The sequence below is a fragment of the Aptenodytes forsteri genome, unplaced genomic scaffold (assembly GCF_000699145.1).
Source record: "Aptenodytes forsteri isolate BGI_AS27 unplaced genomic scaffold, ASM69914v1 Scaffold379, whole genome shotgun sequence".
Classification (NCBI taxonomy): Eukaryota; Metazoa; Chordata; class Aves; order Sphenisciformes; family Spheniscidae; genus Aptenodytes; species Aptenodytes forsteri.
In genome coordinates this window covers 119654-140776 of record NW_008794088.1, presented here as the reverse complement: position 1 = coordinate 140776, position 21123 = coordinate 119654, and the positions used below count along the sequence as shown (strand labels likewise).

Here is a 21123-nt window from a genome sequence, read left to right as displayed (position 1 = left end):
ATCTTGTCATTTGCAACAAAGACTTTCACAGTTCTGGTGGACAGTTTGGTTTTTCCGATCTCCCCCTTACTACTGAAGATCAGGGTGTTCCTAGGGCTCTGCAGCTCCCTGGGAGAACTGTAGATGGGGCCCCTGCTGCGCCAAGCACCAGAATTTTCCACCTGCCTTACAGTGCTAGTCATTTTTTCATTCTTTTTAAGGCTTTGCTAGAGGGGTTGGGGCTCCTTTGCCTCCCTAATGACAGTTGCTAGAGATTAACTCTGAACCGAGAAGACAAGTTTATAGAAAACCAGGAGTATCATCTACTGGGTAGACCAGCATTGCCTGTTCTTGCATTCAGGATGGATAATGCAGCCTTTTACTAAGACGGCTGGGAGCCCTCTGTTCCAGCCTCTTTCTCGTGGGGTGACCCCATGTGTGGCCTAACCAAAATTCGGTGTCTCTGCCATGGGAGATGTACGCTCCTGGGCACGCGACAAGAGTTTGCTTGCCTGTTCCGCTGTGTCGCCAAGCGTAGGCCAGCCATGGGACTGCCATGCAGGCCCTCACCGTCACATGGGAGGTGTAAGTCCAGTCCTGTGACAGGGCTGAAAGCCGTCAACAGTTACATGTCCTCTTTCCTCTTCCTGCAGGTGAACTAAGTACATAGCCATCGACCTGCTCCCGTAATGGGGAGGAGGACTTGCAGGCCCACAGGAATACGGTGTGACGGTGAGCAGGCTCTCATTGGGCATTTTGAATCAAGCAAGCAGGCAGACATTTTTATGTTGGCAAAACGTTATTAAATCAGGATTCTCCGTTCAATTGCATCACTTAGGATTTTTTTATGCTCCTTTTGTATGGTTTAGGTAGACTGAATGATTTATAAGACAACAGAGAATCAAGCCATTGATGGTTTGGATCCATTTAGAAAGACTCGCAGGCAAGGAACCAGTTATACAGATCACATCTTGCGGGGTTTATCAGTCAGGTCAGACAGATACTTAGATTCTATGAGAATTACAGCTAATTGGATTCATTTCTGATTGAGGGCCAAAACTAGCTTAAGTTGGAATCTATTTCATATTTGTTTTCAAACAATCTCAAGGTTTGAAAGTGTCTGGTTTTGGTTCTACAGTTCTGCATGTACACAAACACCATGCAACTTTGGAAGTAGTTGTTTTGGGTTCCATTTTAGGTCTGGTCTAGGTGTTGCCATAATGGGATGGAATCGTGCTCAGTTCTAGCGTTCTTGCGGAGATTCAGGCTTCCTCAAAATATGAGGAAATTTGACCTGTAATCCACGTTCAGATACATATATGACTTTTCTAGAAAGTTACAGGAAGTAAGGATCTAGATGCCTCCCAACTTAACAGTCTTTGGATCTGGATCAATGGCAAATCTGAACATTGTTCGAACTGAAGTGTCTGACTTAGTACTCAGATTTCAACCTGAATGTCTGTTAAATTTGAAGGATTCAAAACTGTATTTTATCCAAACTTGGTACATTTTGAATCTCTCTTCAGATTTGTATGTGTAAGGTAGGTAGGACTGAGGAATGAATGTCAGTTTGGGGTCAAATGTTCCAGAGTACTAAGAACTTCTTATATCTGATATCCTCATTTTGGTGTAGATCTAGTTTTTAAATTTTAAATTCAGAGACTATTTGTATTATTTGAACTGAATAGAAGTATATAAAATCTTGTGATTTTCATCAGCTGGCTTTGATACAGGTCCCCTTGATAAAGTATTTCTATTTTTTCCCATAATATTCTCCATCATAAAACTCTGAGAGATGCCACTGAGATAGGAAGACAAAGCACTTCATATATTTATGGTACCATCTGCTCATGGAACTACAGTTGAGTCCATTTTACAGATGGAAAAACTGAGGCCATGAGTGGTCAGTTGGTACATACGCGGACAGATCGAGTATGTAACCACATATTCTAACCACAGTTAGAAGCAAAGACTCCAAATGCTCCTTCTGCTTTCCTGACCTTACATACCCTTCAATAAGGTGAATATGGTCATAAGGTCCAGAGAAGCAAATGTATAATAGGGCTAAATTTTTGCAATATATATTTGGAGTAACTTGTAGAGCTGCCTCTACATATGCCAAGTGTGTATGTACCTAAATATTACAGAAGGAGTTGAACTACATCACCTAATAGAGCTTTTTACTCTTTATATTTTACCCTAAGCTAAGAAAGGCTGTGTTTTGATGAAAACACTAATGAAAATGAACCTTTTGAAAAAAATTACTTAATCCTTCTGTATTTACTGTACATCTGGATGAAAACAGAATGTTTATAAGCAAAATACAAAGATGTGTAGCAGCTACCAGTGAACAAAACTAATCAAATTCACCAGTCACCAGGCTGGTTAATATTATAAAGACTGTGTGAATCATAAATATCCAGCTAGCCTGAAGGTACAAATCCATGAATCTAGGGAGTTTACCTGTCTCTTTTATTCAGCAGGCTATCCCTTTTTGATCACTACAATTTAGGCATATATTACCTAATAATAATTGCGATAATAAAAATGTATTTTGGGAAGCAGGATGTTGTAATAGAGCTTTAGATCAGAAGTGAGATTCATTTTACTTAATTTTAGCCAACTACAAGCTAGCTGCCTAGCCTAATCTAGTTGTGTAGGCTCCCTCCTCGGTGGAGAGAGGGGGGGAAAGCTGGGATGGATTGGTTTTGGGAGGTGCCTGTCTCTCCACTGACAATAGAGGGAGCCTACACAACTGCCTTAGATAGCCACCTAAAAGTTAAGTGTCCTATGAGTTACTCCAGGCAAATTCTGTGTTAAGCATCAGGAGATTTGGGTTCTCATCTGTTTTTCCACTGATTTACAGCATAACCTTGGGAATATCACTTAACCTTTTTTTTTTTTTCCTTGGACCCAGTTAAAGTTCTTGGAGAACCTTTGTCCAAAGATGAAATACAGGTGCAAAATCTTGTTTTCCTGCTCTTGCTACTTTCACATGCCTGTAGTTGTCATTAAAATCAACATAATTTTTGTGACAGCGTAAGTTTACATGTGATGAGAGGCAGGGCTGAGTGAAAATTGTTTTAGACGCAGCATATATCTTCTTCAGATATGACAGAATATTGTAAAAATAAAAATCCTGTAACTGGTTACGTGTATTGATTTTTCCCATCTCTGCCTCCCCTTCACGCCTTCCCTCTAGCCACCCCCCCCGCCCCCCCAGCAAAAAAATATAGGGAGTGGGGAGAACGTTCTTCAAATTAGACCTATATTTTAAATAACCTTGGCCTGTTTGCAACTGGGAAAATGTTTTTTTACTTGAGAGATTTATTTCTGTCCTTGTAACACCATGTACTATATGCATTGCACCTGTTCAGACATAAGCACACCACATTATTATAGCTGTAGGGGTAGAAGCTTCCCAATATATATTTTTGAAGGGAGGGAATGCTGGGGAGAGTAGCCCTCTCTGTTCAATTGTTTACCGAGCAGTCTCTTACGAAGACTTCTTCCTCATCAAGATCAATTTTCCCTGCTCCCCTATTGTCTGGGGAAACCTATCTTCAGGAGCGTCTTTCTTGAAAGATCTCATGACTTTAAAATCATCAGTGGGCTTTGTGTAGTCTGCCTGTCAAAAGAGATATGTTTACACCTTCCCTGCATGTGTTAAAGCTATAAGGTTACGGAGCAGAATGGCTGATACGTTTCGGCGCTTCATGCTAATACGCACAAAAAATGTATTTATGATAATTATATGGACTGTCTGAAACAATGCATTCCAACATCCTGTAACATAAATAAGAAAGGTGGAGCCAGCCGGCACTGAACTGTTTATTTGCCAGCCATCCTGCTCAGCCCCGTATACCTTTTCTACGCTGCCTCAGCCTGGCAGTATTGAACCTGTTGCTGCATTAGCCGAGTTGTATTTTGCTAGATAGGGGAAGGAGGGTTGTCTGCTGTCTGGTAGGAGGGCTTTGTCTGTGTGCGCCTTTCTCTCCCTCTCCCTCTCTCTCTCCCTCTCTCTCGCACGCTCGCTCGCTCTCGCTCGCTCTCTCTCGCTCGCTCGCTCTCCCTTTCCCGTCTCTGTGGTTTGTAAGGTAGGTTGCAGTGTGTGTATATACACAACATCAAGAGCAGGAAAATGGACTCATTAGGGAGGCAGGCAGTCATTACCACTCACACTGTACTTCCAGGGAGACAGCGACTATGAGGAGACAAACTGAGGACTGGGGAACAAGGTAGGCCAGTCAACTTTTATAAAAAAATAAAAGAATAAAGCCTCTACTCTCCTTAAACCACCAGCACTTCTTTATTCCCTCCTCCCCCCCCCCCCCTTTTTAATTTAGAGATGTAAGTTTGCCAGACCTATTTGCTAGCTTAAAATTCAGAACATCTATAGAAGGCCTTACCCTCTACAAATGTTTTTCCCCCTTCTACTTATTTAAGGGTGTGCCCCCTTATGATTCACTTTAATTACTTTTTTTTAATCACGAAGGAAACAAATACGTTTGTTTTCCAACACCAGTTCCAAGTAAATCAGTATCTTTCACTCTTTTAAAACAGCCCTCTCTGTATGTTTGTGGGTCTCTCTGCTTTTTTCTTTTCTGTTTATACAGTTCCATCTGTCTGTCCATATATCATGTTCTCCTTATTTACTGCTAAATGGGGTTTTATTAGTATTTGCCAATGACTTTTAACTGTAATGCTGGTGACCAGGGTTAACGGTGACTCTCGTTCTTTGTTTTCTATATATATGCACACTGTAAGTTTAAAGTCCATGCTTGGCATACAGTAAATAAAAGCAAAAAAAGAGAAAGCAGGTTCCGCTCCTCCTGACAGGATTTTTATTCGGCAATTTTGCTGTTTGTCTGTTTTGGTGTGGGGGCGGAGGGGGTTAATTTTGGTTATTGTACATGTACTTTTTCCTCCAGAATATTTTTAACGTCTATTTTTCATTATTAGTGTTTTTCCAGTTTCCTTTACTAGGAAGAAAGGAGACGTATATTCCAACTTTTATGTTGCTGATCTAATGTAACATTATGGAGGCATCACTGGGTTAATAAGAATTCAAACTTTCTAAGAGGGAGTTTGTATCCTTGGCTGCCCCCCACCCTCCCACTTTATGCATGGTTATGCTTGTGTTTCCGTGTGTACTGCCGGGGAAGGGAGGGGGGAAGGGAATAGATATTTTTTACAGTGGTGGCAAATTATGAAATCTATCGAGCCATTTTGTCCAGAAATAGTAACTATTTATTTACCATTTTTCATTCCACAAATATGCTGCTTATTTGTAATTTCAAACATTGAAGCTTTTCTCTGAATTAATCTTTTTTTTTTTTTTCCTTTTTTTTTCCTTCTTTTTTTCTGGGGAGGGATTTGTGATGCATTTCATAGCCCATTTAGCATTGTCGAGTTTTTGGAGCCCAGATTTATCATGGGTTCTAAAGACTGCTTAAACTGATCCATTTGAAATGGTCTTTTTATCTGAGCTCCTGTCATTTCTGTTGGAGAGTAAAACTGCTGCTCTGCTGGTAACAAAAAAAAAAGAAAAGAAAAAAGAAAAGAGAAGAGATAGTGGAAGTGAGTTACATAAAATGTTCTGGAGAATCCTAAGTAATTATATAAAATGGACGCTGATGAGTGGAGATCTCTCAAGAATAACAATCACCTTTTTTAATAGAAAATTATTTATTTAATAGCAAGAGGCGGACTTCTTAAAAACATGCATTAGGCCTTCCTCTTAGCACAAAGAAGTCCGTAATGCAATATTCCCAACCCACCTGGGACTGCCTAGGAGATTCTCCAAAACCTTCAAATCCTTTGAAATGTTTCTTAAAAATCCATTATTTTACAGCCAGAGAGAACTTTTGCTGCCAACAGGTTTTTTTGCTGTTGTTTGGGGCTTTTTTTTAGCTGTCCTTTAACTTACGACTCCCCAGTTTCAACAGAAGTGCCTCCTCGCTGAACAAACTAAGTTAATTGAAATCCAAAGCAGCAGATCTATTCACTGGCACTACAACTGCAGAAACTACTTGCTCCATTTTATTAGCAGCTTTATTTCCAGAACCTGAGCGAAACTTTTCACCGTTTTATATATCAGTGTGCCAAGAATTGGTGGCTCATCTCTTAGCTGGGGAATGACATTCATTGCTGCTTTTTTTTTTTTTTTTCTTCCTCCTCCTTTCTATTCAAGCTTCTAAACTAATATTTTGTTGATCGACTTTAAACGTGTTTATTGTTTCAAACGACCTGTTAACTGTAGCAAGGAGTTTCCTCCCCTCCTAAAGTTTGAATCTCAAGCTTTGAAACTCAGATTTGGTTGTAGAGGGGATGCTGAAGCTATGCCAAAAATGTAGGGGTCTTCAAGGTGGAGTTGCTGATGCCTTTAGATGGTGGTCAGCCTGGAGTGATGCAGCTGGAGCGTTAGCAGCTGTCCCCCTCGTGGGATGGGTGGGTTTTCAGGCACCTGTCATTTTCTCCTGAACCAGTGCAGGTGTACGTTCCTCAACAGCCCAGGTTTTTGTAGGAAAGCACATGGACCTGTCCTCAGGATCCTTACGCGTCCATTTAGCAGAAGCTCAGCCTCATCTTAGCATTTTTGAAAAACTTTTAAAATGACTGCAAGATACCTCTTGATTTTATGAAAACCCCAGGCAAGAAGAATTCAAGCAGAGAAAGAGGGTCGGAGTAGGAGAAACATTTTTCATTACCCAGTAAGATCTTTTTTTAATCTTAAAAACTTTTTCACTAGGAGGATTTAATTTTCTTTGAACCCCAAGTATATTCTAGCAAAAAAGTATCTTAGCCCTTTCAATAGCACGAAGTCAGTTTGCAATTTGGATAGAGCAGCAAAGGGTAAAGTATGCCTAAGTAAACTTAAATCCGGCATATGATGCTGTAGCTGGAACTCAGGGAGCGTCAGGCCTGTTGGCCAGGGGGGTAGGACCGAGTTTGGCGGAGCGGTGTGTCCGGGGCGGTGTGGGGTGCTCTGGGTTCCCATGCTCGCAGCCCAGGCAGCTGTGCGGAGCAGAGCTCATGGTGTTGATTGGGTCACAGTGTGCTTTATTTTAGCGTTGGAGCAGACAGTTATCTAACACACCCACATGAGGAAGTGCTCTGGAGCAGTTATTTCATGCTTTGCCATGCCCTGTAGCTAGAGTAATTTTGGTCTGAATGGCATGTGTATATGCCTCTTTCACTCCTGTGAGACGAAAAGCAATGCTGTTGGTTTTTTTGTGTGTGTATGCTTTTGTGTTGGGTTTTTTTTAAGTTTTTTTTTTTTTTAAAGGGAACCAAAAAATGGGATATAAGACAGTCAAATCCAAATACCAAACAAATACCAAGTCAAATTACATTTAGTAGTAGAGGATTTTGCTTCTCTTTTAAAGGAGGAAAAAATATCAATCTTGTTTATTTTGATAAAGACAGTTGTAGCAATTTCCTGAGTTGGATATATCATTATTATAAATATTACTCACAGTTTTCTTATTTTTCACGTTTTCTTCATAGGCCCAGCTTATACATAAGGGAAAACAGCTGCAGAAAATTAAAAAAATGTAATATTATGAATATAAAACTTTGATGTAAATAGGGAACAGTGTCCCCTGCTAGAGAATTCTGTGGGATGGCTTACAAATCCCATACAAGAGAGATTACAGTCTTAGATAAATTGTTATTTAAATGATTTCAAGAAAACCCTGTTCGTTTTTGCAGACCATATGAGGTTTTAAGCAGAATGATTTGAATAGGAGTTCTGTTTAGAAATTGATGGTATGCTGTGTATGCTGTGTGGCCTTACAGATTTCAGGTGGTTTCACTCCTGTCTCTTTTTATAGGACTTTTTTTACACTGTGATCAGTAGTAGTTCTTCACCATACAGAAAGAGATGCATAAATGTTAATGGAAAATTAAACACTGAAATTTAACTTCAAGTTACTTAGATTTTTTTTTTTTTTAAAGAAAAACTTTTAGAAAATCTAATTCCTTTATAAATGTTTTTAATTTTTTTAATGAAACAATGCACTGGAAATAGTTGTTTTTAAAGAATAACTTGTTCCCTCTGTAGGGTCTGCAGTTCAAACTGTGCTGCAGAGGGAAAATAATGGCAAATCAAAGTGAAACGGACTTCACTGATTTTATTAGTTTGCCCAAGAAAATTCAGAAAGTAAACAAACTATCAACTGTGAAAAATAAATTGCATTTTTAATAATCTATCTATGCCAATAATCCAGGTTTCTCTGGTAAAGAGTAGTGTTTAACCATGCACCAAATTTTGAGATACTTTTGTAATATCTGTACAGCTTTAACTTAAGCAGATTTTCACAGGTTTATCAAACTTGCAGTGAGGAGTGAATAAAGGCAAAGGCTTTTGTCCAGGATGGTTTTTGCTTTGATGATGTTACCTATATTCCTCGTTATTATTTATCTTAAAAGTTAATATTTAGTTCTAACGGCACTGATCCAATTCTCCTCTAATAGGAAACTGGCATTTCAGAATTATTATGTCCTTCATGTTTTCGTACATTTTTGTACTTAATCCTTCAGTGCCATCGTGTACTATGATGGCATTTTGAGCCTGTGTCTTTCATGTTTTCATACATTTTTGTACTTAATCCTTCAGTGCCATCGTGTACTATGACGGCATTTTGACCGCCCGGCGCTGGCAGGAGTTCTGTTTGCGGACGGCTCTTGTAAAATGGTCACCAGAGGCACAGGGACGTGCGCCACCTCCTTCTTCCATAGCCCCTGGGGCAGCCAGGGCTGCCGGTGCCGTGGGACAGGTTGCTACACATCCCAGAGGTTTGCAAGAAGAAAAAAGTTCAGCTCTTATCACGTGCAGTGAAGACTGTGTATCTTGAAGTAGTTAAAATACAGGAGTGGGAAATCGGGCTAATGGGATAAAGCTGTCTTTAAAGAAAAAACTACTGTTCCTCTGACAGCTGGGGTTTGGCTTTGGTGAAATGAGTGTGGAGGGTCCCAGCCTGTTTCTGATGGGGCAGATGTTCACCTTGCAGAAAAGCGAGCCACAGACCGATTTGGCACTAGGTGGCACTATGGGAAGAAAGGCCATGGACTATGCGAGCACAAAGGCTGAAATCCTTTCATGCCAAGAAGTGGGCTCTTCCCATCAGAGACGACCTGCCCCGCCAGCCCCGCGGAGGGCAGATTTGCAGTCTGTGCTGTACTTGTTGTTATCAGGTACTGTTCCTCGACATCTTTTATGAAAGATAGGTATTCTAACAGAAACCAGTCCTACCTAATTCAAACTCTGGCAGCACCTTTAGGACTTTATTCTTCAATGCCTCGTGTCATATGCCTTTCCTTGTGCTTTTCTGAAGTGGGTGGACACAGACCCCTAAGTAACATTTTATGTCCAGTTTGCACAAGTGTAAATGACAGTACAAAGGGTGAACCAAAACCCGTATGGTCTTCCTGAATATTTGAGCTAGTATCAAATCAGTGGTTATACAAGTCTGTATTAAAAACAGTTGGTAACTACAGCGAAGAGGAAAGGAAACCTGAATGGGCAATGCTTCCGACCCTTTCCAGAGCACCTATGGGAAATCCTTTGCAGGACAGAAGTGGTGCCATTCTGTAAGTTACACCTGTAGATGACCTCTTAATGTTACGCTTCCATAGTAAATTCATCTTGGGATTGTGGTAGAGCTAAAAATGCAGGCAAGTATAGTGTGCCATTTGATTCTGAGGTAAATACAGTATGGAAATTACTGATTCTTCCCCCCCCCCCCCCCCCCCCAAGCTAAAAAAAAAGCTTTCTAGTATCTTGCTGCTAAAATCATCAATAGCTGGAAATGCGATCAATCCCTTGAGGATACGAAAGTAGGACTGGGAAGGTTGCCTTATGGACTTCAGAGTTGTCCTTTCAGCTGACTGAAAGTTAATTATTGATTTCTCTTTCCTCCCTAGAGATCCATACGCCTTTCTTTCTGGCTAGAAAGTTAGTGGTCACAGTACAGGAATTTGAGAGCAGTCATCGTGTGGCAACACAAGATTTCATGGGCGGGATGTCAGGAACGGGTAAGATGAGGCTGATATGGGGAGAGAGTGAAGAAAGACAACTAGGTAAAAGCTTATGTCCAGTATTGTTTTATGTGGGGTGGACATGGAGCCTGTTACTCTGCGTGGCTTTGGCTCCTAAACTCCTAGCAATTTGATAGCTAAGTGAGTCACAGGCATTAGTGACAGAGAGGAATGCTGAGAATAAAAACAAAACAACAACAAAAAACCCAACCAAAAAATTTCATTGTTTAGGCACAAACACAAGAAAACCATGTTTAATTGCTAATGTGCTCCCTCTGCTGGTTCTCTAAAACTAACAAATGCTATTCCCAGGAGACTGGGCCACACCCTCTGGGACACTGCCTTACAAAAATTGTGTTTAAATGAATGGCTTTGAGCTCTCTCGCAACGAGCAGTATTAACAGGAAAAGAAGTCTTCTGACGAAGTATGTTAAAGCCTACCAGGCATGACTGCTGAGAAAGGTCATGAAATGTCCAATCCTGTAATTCAGGCTTTTTTGCTTTGTTTCCAGTCTTACTTATATTTGATAGGCATTTCTTTTTCTATCATTTCCCAAAGTTTGCATTTTCCATTTTGCTGCTGCTGCTTCTAGGATTTTTCCCATCTGAAAGAGTTTCAAAAAATGTTCTCATTGGTGCTTTTAGTTTCAATTTTAGTGCATGTAGTATCTGAAGAAGCCCTAGTGTAGCTTAGGCTTTGGCAGCTTCCAATTCTTTCTGTCACTGTCAGTTAAATCTGCTTGTCAGCTTTATACTGTTGTGCCCACTTCATCCTGTCCTTTGGCTTGAATACCGGCTGTTTTTTCAGGATACTCTTGAACATCCTTCCTCGTTGTGATGAATCTGTATTTCTTTTCCAAACATAGACTGAATTGTTTAATATGTTCCCTACACAGCACATTTCCCCAGTAGATAAGTTTTTAAAATCCAGCATTTTGTACTTTCATGCTATGAAAAATGTCCAAGTACTGGATAAGACTGAGTATCGGAGAAAAAACTGAAGAAAGCTTTATTAAATCCCATAGAATATTTGGAATGTGTGGAAGATTTCTGACATGGTAATTATATAATGAAAGATTGTCCTATATTTCCCGGGTTTTCCACCTATGTGCACTATCATGATAAAGAGCCTCATCTTGCAGCCGTTGACACATCAGTGGGAATCAGCTGTGCAGAGCTGTTGCAGGACTGGGCTCGTTTTCCATGTAGAGTAGTGAAAAGTTTCCTTTCTGTAAGTTTCATGCTTCCCATCTAGGTGACTGCTTATTAAATCTTTATACAGTAGGGACAATAAACCAAACAGCCTGGTGGGTAGCTAATTGGCTGGAGTGACTCAAGCCACACATAAATCTCATTTGTACTCAGTACATTGACTCTCTCTGGCCTCATCGCTCTCTGTAGTATTCGTTCGTTTTGAGAAGGCTAGAATATAATGCAAAGAAAAGAATCCCTGGTTCTTCTTTCTCAAAGTCTGGGAGGATGATTGTAGGATGATTCTCCATTATTTCCCTTTCATAGGCCCTGCAGTTTAGGAACCCATCCTCCTGAAACATAGTGCAGGGAACTGCCCCCCATGTGGGCAGTCATGGCAGAGACATCAGGAGACCAGTACAGCACTGAGACCGCATCACCCTCCTGTCACCAGGTCCCTGGACGTGAGAAATCATAGCAGGGGTTGGTGTCTCTATGATACCTTGCCCTCCTGCTGTACCTGCTTTGGGGATAAATAGAGAATTCAGCGCCTGGGGCTACCGATCTGGCACCTTTTGCTAGTGCTAAACTAATACAAGTGATTAGAAGCGACACGAGTTCCCGACAAAGGCCCAGCCTGTCCTGGCTCATGCGCGGACCGTTTGAAGTCCAAGCCATGTTTTGTAACTTCCAGCATTTCATAAAAATGCTGCTTTTATTTTCTTCTCCAAGCCACGGCCAAGTTTTGAAAGCTTCAAAGCTTGCTCCAATTGGATAGAAAAAGTGTGTTTTTAAGATAGTGACATTTCCTAAATGATCTGGTTCATTCTGAGCTATACCAACTTCAAATCATTATCCACTAAGTCAGTCAGGCTCAGCCTGAAACATTTCACTGCTGTGAAAGCAGCTGCTCCTGAATGAGGTTAAAAGCCAGTTGTGCTTTTGCAGTACATTCGGCTATGCTGTACTTTGTGCCGGACAAGAGAAAGCTCAGTATTTTTCCCTAGCGCTGGGTATTTCTTGATTCTGGAATTAACTTTCTGCTAATCTTCGAGTCCCTTTTTACAGGGGACCGGATCCCATTCAAAGCCTTTCTTAATACTTTTTTAGACAATTTTTTTTTTTAACCTGCGTACAGAGATCTTAAATATTTTTGTCAGCACAAAGCCATGGTGCAGTATCAGAAGTTGTAACCAGATTGCAGTGCAGTCACTACTGTGATGTATGCAAGTACATAGGTACTGGTAAGAATAACCCACTGATTAGGGAAGCAGGCTTCGTCATTTGTTTCTAGTTTTCTGTGTAACTTTCAACAAGTCACTTCATTTCTCAATGTCTCAGTTACTCGTCTTCAAGATAGGGACAATGACGTTTATCAGTTTCTGAGAGCAGTTGGGAGACCAGTAGTTATAGCTATATTAGCTAATTTTATCTTTCCCTCTCAAATTTGTGCCTCATTACCACCCTAAAAGTACATTGCAACCTCCTTCTTTATGCTAATGTGTTTGCTTTAGCCTCCCAATGAAGTTTTTGAATACTTGCGGTCTTTCTCTGGCATGTCAGAATAGAACTGACACCTGAGGTCTTGTTGGGTTGTGGGGTATTTTTGGGGGGGTGGTTGTTTTGGGGTTTTTTTTTTTGAGGAAGTTTTCACCTCATGGAGATTGAGAGCTAGCATTTACTTAGGTAGTTTAGATGGCAGTAACTGTTCTGCCCTGATCATGCAGGCTGAATTATGTTGGATCTCAGGTGAATTTTGCATATGTCTTGAGCCATGTATTTTCACTGCATTCAGCCCTAGGCTTTCTTGACCAAACTGCTATTAATAACTGAGCTACCTCAGTTAAAGCTGTCTCTATGGTGGGGTGAGAGCCCTCTTGTCTAGATCACATCCGTATCCAGCCCTGTGATAATTTAATCTGCTACCAAAATTAATTTAATTTTAATTCCACATCTTTTTCAGGTGAAAAAAGTGGGGAAAAAAAGGAAGTGAGCTAAAATGAACTTTTCTGGAGTTTCCTGGTTAAGACTGGTTGTGCAGGAACACAGTTTAGTTGACTGTAAGCTGTTTTAAAGAGTTATTAGAATCTGGTTGAGTAATGTTACTATGGAACATTGGCTTCAATGTGGTAGAAGGATACAAATGGAACATTTAGGAGGGAGGTTTGGGAAGAATGTGAGCAGCTAGAAGAAATAAAAGCTGAGACACAGGCAGGGGGCAGAGCTGTTCAAAGAAAATTAGGACAAAAAGTCTGAACTTCATGCAAAAAGAGGGGCTAACTTGGTCCCACTAGCAGGAGAGGGAGAAAATTTTAGGAGCAGGATTCTGTATTAGTAGGACCAGAGTGGGATGGGACGAGGTCACAGCCCTTTCCTTTTCCCTCATGAGCAGTGAGCTGGAATAGTCGTCATACAATAATCATCGTCAGAGGACTGTGCTCTTGGGATAAGAAGTTCCCTGTGAAATTTCTGAATGTCTGTGTCTCTGCTAAAATGTTTATGGGTCATATTTTGCCCTAAGTTAGGTTTGTATAAAAGTGGACCAATTCCATGAAATTTGGAAGAATCAACATTGAACCGAGAGCTGAATTTAGTTTTGTATTTCTAGCTTACTGGCTGCAGCTGGCATACGTCTGAAGCAGTAAAGATGATGCATGGTACTCCACAAGTGATTTGTGACCAGGAGATGGTTTTCTTTAGGACAGTGCTGCTGAATTTGACCTCATTTTTGCTGTGTTAGATACTGTCTCCCTTGTGGCAGCATACATAGGTGTATTAATAAGGTTCTTACCAGATCTCTCCTTGAAATCTGATCTTATGGAGTTGATGAAAAGGCTTGCTTTTAGGAGGTATTGGTGATTATTCTCATAATGCCCAGGCAAAGCCTGCAAAGAATTTAACATCCAAAAAGATGCCCTTTTTTTTTTTTTTTTTGGTTGCTCATCTGCAAAGGTTTAATCCTGAGACCTCGTGTGATTTTGTTTGTTTGTTTGTTTTGTTTTGTTTTGTTTTGCTTTGTTCTCATTACCCAAAAAAGAGAAGTGCCAGTTCTGTCTAAGTCTTTCCTAGGCTTTTTTAGATAAAGGAGTGACACACGTACTTCAAAACAGAAAGCAGTTATCAGCTGAGTTGAGCCTGAGAAGGAAATGCTCACAAAAGGTCCCAGGACAGTTTAGCCAGAGATAGCTGCTGATATGAATAAATAGCACTTTGCATTTCTGAAGAAACTTATTCAAATATCTTATAGTGTTTAACGAAAGTAGTTAATTTAGTTTTGCTTAACTCCAGTAGCTGAGTCAACATTATTATTTCCATTTTTTAATCAGGAACGATCGAGGCACAGAGAAAAAGAGGAAGTGGTGCCTTTCTTCTTTCCTCAGTGTATTGTACATGCAGATGGGACTTGGAAAAGTAAAGACTATGTTCCATGGACAAAGGAAGCTCAGGTGATTCTTGGTTATGTTAAAGACCATTAGGCTTTTTTTACACCATTGTGGTACTGTAACACATATGCAACTTCTTTGCCATTAAAGTCTTACTTCTACTTTCAGAATGAGATAAACAGACCCTACAGTAACTGAAAATTGAGGCCAAACACATTTAACATACCAACATGTCAATGAAGTCTTATTTTTAATAGCAGAATTAAAAAAAAAAAATTGTTTTGGTGTTTTTTTTGCTTATTATTTATAATTACTGTCTTAACTCAGTTAATATAACTTCAAAGACTTGTAAGCAACAAATTTTTTTTTCCCGATTGGATTCCCACAGCTGGATATGTCCCAATGAACTCCAGTGTTTGCTTTGTCCAAGAAGTAGATGTTCGAAAACTAGACCAGTCTGTCACCTCTTTTTGTACAATAATAATCATAGGGGGAGATTATACCTGGCTGAAATAAATAGCGATGTTGCTTGCTTCACGAAATAGCCATCAAAAGAAGACTGAAGCTCCCTATCACATGTAAAGACAAAAGTACCTTCAAATAGTTAACGTTGTTCTGGACTTCTTGTATGTATAACTGCTTGTATGTGCAACTGCTATTAACCTCTATGAGAGCTGCAATATGTAAAGGAGAAAATATCCCCTAAGGGTTCTTTGGACGCAAGCATTTAAAGAGGATTGTTACTTGTCTGTTTAAACTGTCAGCGGAGACAAAGCACATGCAAGTAATAACGGGAGGCTGCAAGTACTGAATTTGGGCAGAGCACAGATGTATTGCTGCTGAGGCATCTGTCAGAGAATGAACAGTAGGAGGAACTGAGTTGTTTCTACATTCAACCTGAAAACTGTACAATGAATAGCTGCATTTAAGTTTTTGTTACTTGAGAATGAGATTCAGATCTCAGTTCTTGAAAACTTGCAAACAAGTTTTGGGTTTGTACTGCTTTCTAATATCTTTTCACTTCCCAAGAGCCAGTTTAATGTCTGTTGATGTTTAGAAGACCAGATTGGAAGGACAGCAACAGAAAGTTTTATTAGCCAGCACAATTAATACTTTCTTCTTTGAGAGCCAAATTAATCTAGTGTAGTGTGTTTACAAAAGAGAAGGCTGGAATGCCCAATAAGGTTTTCCCTTTATCAGAGACATATGGATTCACTATCACTGGATATCTTTGTGAGACACTGTAACAAAGAACACTCCTCAGGCATGTCTCACATTTCAAGGATCGAAGGGCAAACTGGGTGAATGTCCCTTCTAGGAAATGGATGAACCAGCTTTTTCATATGCAATCTCCAATTTCGGTAATCCCCGAGAAGCTTATAAAAGCCAGGATGGAGTCAGTAAAACCTCATCTTATTAACCTCCAAAAGGACACAAAGGGGTTTGGATCACAAGGCTGGTCTGGATGCCAAGTGCACCTCTTCAGTACTCTCATACTGTCTCAGCCTGCTATAGCTTTTGGTAGACACAATACAGTAAGATTCATGAAGTAGATGAATACAGTAGATGAAGAGACCAGGTTTACTGGGAGAATTCCCACCTGAGAAAGGCAAGTCAAGCTTCTTTGTACAGGAAAGCCAATGAATGTCTTTCCCCCCTCCACACCCCCTAAAGTAGAGATTTTTCCCCTGTTCCCCTTTCACATATACATAATGACCTGTTCTGTAGATTGAATGGTCTCTGAGATTTGTTTGTCTCTGCTGATAAGCATTGGTCCTACGAGAGATCCTCAAGTCAATTGTATTTGAGTCCTCTTACTTTTTAGGACACTTGTATCCACTTCATATGCTAAACTCGGACCTAGGGAAGTTCTACAGAGGTTCCCTGTTACACAGTTGCCTCTACATGCTATTATGGTAATAAAAACTGGCAACTTTTTCTCTCATTAAGCATCTCCACTGTTATGCGTTTACTTAAATAAATGAGCTTCTGGCTTTGTTTTTTAATTTACTGAGGTACAGCTTTTGCTATCTATAATTAGGACGCATGGAGTCTTCAGAACTCCAAAGGAGTGCTTTATAGGACACGCCATTTTTCATTCTGAGTGCTGTGAACCATTATATATCTATATGGGTTTTGGGGAAAGATGGATTAAAGAGTCAACAACTATGTAGGCGTTAAGTCAGCAAATCTAGTGGATACTTATTTCTTAATCATTTTATTGAACTCGCGTCTTTTTGGCCCTTCCTTTGGTTTTGATGGGGGGGGGATGTGTTTAGGGGGATATTCTCCTTGGCCCTCCTGTTTTCCTAAGTTTCAAATGTGCCTAGAGATCAGTGAGGTGGGAGCACAGCGGGGAGCTTGGAATCTGGAAGAATGACTGACCAGGGATTTCTCTGAGCTTTCTGGGAAGCCTGGGTAAATGAGCTGAACTTCTGGCTGAACCGCTGTTAACCAGCATTGGTGAGGCTCCTTGCCTCGTCAGAGAGAATCTTGCTTCCTCTCAGAGCACTTCTTCGGGGAAGGGCCAGGAAGGAAGTAATTCTGCATGATTCAAGAGAGACTTTAAAGGCCTATGCTCTGTTTTTTTAAAAAAATATGCAGGCAAGAGCCTACTTTGTCATATGCATAAAACTGTAAAGCTTCAAATCTTTATCGCTCTTTGCTTATTTTATAAAGCTTTTACTTTTCTGTATCTTTACTCTCAACGCCTGTATATTTAACCTTAACAAAAGACGCATAGTAAGCTGAGCAAACGGAGTGGTGTTCAATTTGCTTACTTATTTTCTGCCTGAGCAGGTCATGTTCCCGCTCCTTGTGGCAGAAGGGGCCATATGCCATGGCTCCTTCTCTGCAGTGTGACCGGATCTGTTGTGTGTGCACAGTAAAACTGAGTGGGGCAGAATTCAGTCAAGGTGCACTAAGCTTACTGCTTGTGTGCGATACAACTGTAATAATGTCCATGCCCAGGAGCTCCAAAGCTTCCTGGAATCACTGGATTTACTGTGAATGCACCATAACTAATTTGGATGTTTGAAGTACGCCTGACATGTCCCAAAGTTGCTTGACTGCATTCATGCTGTTCTCTCAGCAGCTGTGCTGGGCTTGTATGGGAGTAGGTCCTTCCAGATGAGCATGATCGGGAGAAGGTCATGAGTGAGATAAACAAGTCATGCATCCTGAGTACAGTCCTCAAACACTGAATTTTATTTTTTTTTAATTCAGGTACTGTTTATAATGACCTTAGATAGGGCATGTGGAGGAAGAGAAGATGTGAGAAATGTAAATAAGAGGACTTTTTGGGTCTGCTGTAGACCTTCTTACTGATCTGGGTACTTCACCTCTCTGCTCTTCTGTTCCCTAGCAGTAAAATGGAGCGATGAGAGTAACTTCTGCATGCCTTGAAGCTTAATGAACATTTTGTGAAGCGCTCAGAAATCTTCAGGTGAAAAAGGCTGGGGATAAAACAGCAATTATTGCCACATTTACCTTCTCTTGATCTGAGAGGGGTGAGCAGAAAATGCAGACGCTTGTGTTACCGTGAGAAATGAAGATGTGTTAATCTCAAAATTTTTCCCAATAAGGTAGCCTTTCATGCCATCTGGAAATTTCTCCAGAAAACTGTCTTCTGAAGCTTTAATCCTTTCCCTCCTTATAGTCTTTTGCCTGATCATGTCATCAGTGGAAGAATACAGAAGTGCAACAAAGGGTAGTAGTGCTGAAAGGCAAATTTTGATGCTTCTAAACGTTGTATCCTACTGATGTCAGCGGAAGCTTTAATTCCAGTCAAGGGTTGCAGTTAGTTCTCAGAGTTGCAGAGGATGAGCAGAGGTGGGTATTTGGGTAGAGAGGAAAACGACCAGCAAATGTCCACCTGGGTTCTGCAAAGGACTGAAAGACTTGCAGTTGGGAGGCTAATCCCCTGGCGATGGAGGGACATGGCTTTGGCATGATGAGCGATGCTGATGTGTTGGTTATATCTTGACCCCTGGCAGAGAGGAGTGTTCAGGAGGATGGGATTTAGAAGTAGGATAGAGGTGGATCTAAATGTGATAGAAACAAAGCGTGAAGAAGAAGAGGAAGGTGCAGTTTGACAGCAATAACTGTCTAGATGCCTGTGTTTGTTCTGGAGTTTGTGGTGGAGCTGAGTCTTACCAGCAGCAGTGCTGCGTGTAGTGTGCTCAGCGTAAATAGAATCCATAAACAGTTTTGTAGAGAGTCAGGGTTTTATTTTGCTTGTGAAGTCGGACCTATTGTGACTCTTGGCTCTGCCATTTCTTTCCTTACCTTATTGGTGGGATAAAGTTGATATTGCTTAGCCCAAATTCACATACGTGAATACGCTTTCATCTCTTTCTCTGTTGCTTTGTTTATCTGTCTCTGTCTATCTCTCTGCGCGCCTGCTGCTTGTCTGCCTGCCAGTTTTTTCTTTGTCTCTATCACTTCATCATTGAACCCATCTGTGTAGAAAATGGGATATTTGGGGATATTTGGCTGTCTTTTTTTTTTTTTTTATTTTTTTTTTTTTTTTATTTTTTTTTTTTTTTTATTTTTTTTTTTTTTTTATTTTTTTTTTTTTTTTATTTTTTTTTTTTTTTTATTTTTTTTTTTTTTTATTTTTTTTTTTTTTTTATTTTTTTTTTTTTTTTATTTTTTTTTTTTTTTTATTTTTTTTTTTTTTTATTTTTTTTTTTTTTTATTTTTTTTTTTTTTTTATTTTTTTTTTTTTTTATTTTTTTTTTTTTTTATTTTTTTTTTTTTTTATTTTTATTATTTTTTTTTAATTTGTGTCATTTTGTTCCCTCAGACTTATGAGGATAAAACTCGCACTCCTGGGGGTGCCAGGCATTTCAGATCTTGCATTTAGGAGGAGCCGTGATGCTTTTTGCGTCTGTTTGTCTGTCCATCTGTCTGCTGGTCTATAATAAGCTGTGCAGCGAGACAGCAGCTTACTATCTGTGTGTGTGAAATTAGCTAATTGGTGTTAGCAGCAATATTTTCACATGTTTTATAAGCAAAGTGCAGCAAGGTATATAAATGTAGATATGATCCAGAGACACACACGCGCGCGCGCGCACGCAAGCCTGTCGCTGCTCATGCATAGACGCTCAGAAGTAATTAATGTTAATAAGATTTTAATGTGCTTGTGAGATCATAATGAGGAGAAATGAATGCTCTGATTAGAAAAAGGTAACTGTGTGTGTGTGTTTTGGCTTAGAAAAAGATTTCCCTCTTTTTTATAAATCACAATTTCAGAACTTGTTTGTGATTGCATCAATCGGTTTTTATTTTCAAATTAGAGGTCTGTTTAGCCATTTGAATGATTAGCCAAATAAATGGGTAAAACCCTGATCATAAGGAATGGTGCAGATTATTTTTTTTTTCCCCCTCTTAGAAAGCAATGCTACTATATGACAGGGCTGGGCAGCCTCATCCTTCTAGCATTACATTTTTTTGATGCTGCTTTTAAAGCCTCGTCAGAAACGGCTCTCAGAGACAGTGCTCATTTTTTACAAATAGAGATGTTTATCTATAGGTGTCTGCAATGCATAATCAACCACTGAGACCATTGTGCCAAGGCACATTCCTATTCATCAATAATGATGAATCCTCAGAGTCCAGATGATCACATGATACCTTGATAATATTTTGAAATAATTAGTTTAAGAAAGCAGAACTGTATACATGTATTTTTTCTTTTAATCAGTCAGTTTCCAAATACAAGATATGGGAAAGTGTTTGCAGGACATATTTTACAAGCTAAGATGTTTTTTCATCCTAGATGCTGTGTAGTCACCAGACCCCAGGCTGGCTAAAATCCAGCTGGACACTAGGGGTCCTTCTCTCCAGCAAATCAGTGAAAATATTGTCCAGAGGGTTTTACTTTCATTTGCATACCTACTATTGTTATTATTTTGAGTAATAAATTATATCAAAATATTAAAAAGTTCTTGCTTGATAGTGCTACACAAATCACTTTGGGATTGGGATTTTTTTTTTTTAATTGATACTGAGAGGTTAAATAGTCTGTTTTAAAAATATCTAGAATAAAAAATGCAAGTTTAAAAAGTCCATGCTCCAGTGCATCACATGTTGCATACTACCCACTTCTTTATTTTGGTGGCACCTGGCTTGAGTGGTGTTTTAAAGTGTTAGATCTATGTTTGAATTCATGGAATATGGTTCACTTCCAGGAGGTGCTGAGGTACCACAACAGTGGTTATGATGAGATGGTAGAACTGGTGGATGAAAAGCTGGACATGAGCCAGCAACGTGCGCTCGCAGCCCAGAAGGCCAACCGTATCCTGGGCTGCATCAAAAGAAGCGTGGCCAGCAGGTCGAGGGAGGGCATTCTGCCCCTCTACTCTGCTCTGGTGAGACCCCACCTGGAGTACTGCGTCCAGCTCTGGAGCCCTCAGCATAAGAACGACACGGACCTGTTGGAGCAGGTCCAGAGGAGGATCACAAAAATGATCAGGGGGATGGAACAGCTCTGCTATGGAGAAAGGCTGAGAGAGTTGGGGTTGTT

General features: G+C 40.1%; 1 long non-coding RNA gene across 1 annotated transcript in view; it reads left to right on the top strand.

Annotated features, from left to right (window-relative positions):
* Nucleotides 1-4003: 4003 nt before the first annotated feature.
* LOC103894888 overlaps nucleotides 4004-21123 on the top strand; it is a 103501-nt gene continuing 86381 nt past the window's right edge. Inside the window, exon 1 of the long non-coding RNA XR_657338.2 lies at nucleotides 4004-4217. This is a non-coding gene — a long non-coding RNA (uncharacterized LOC103894888). The remainder of the gene's footprint in view (nucleotides 4218-21123) is intronic.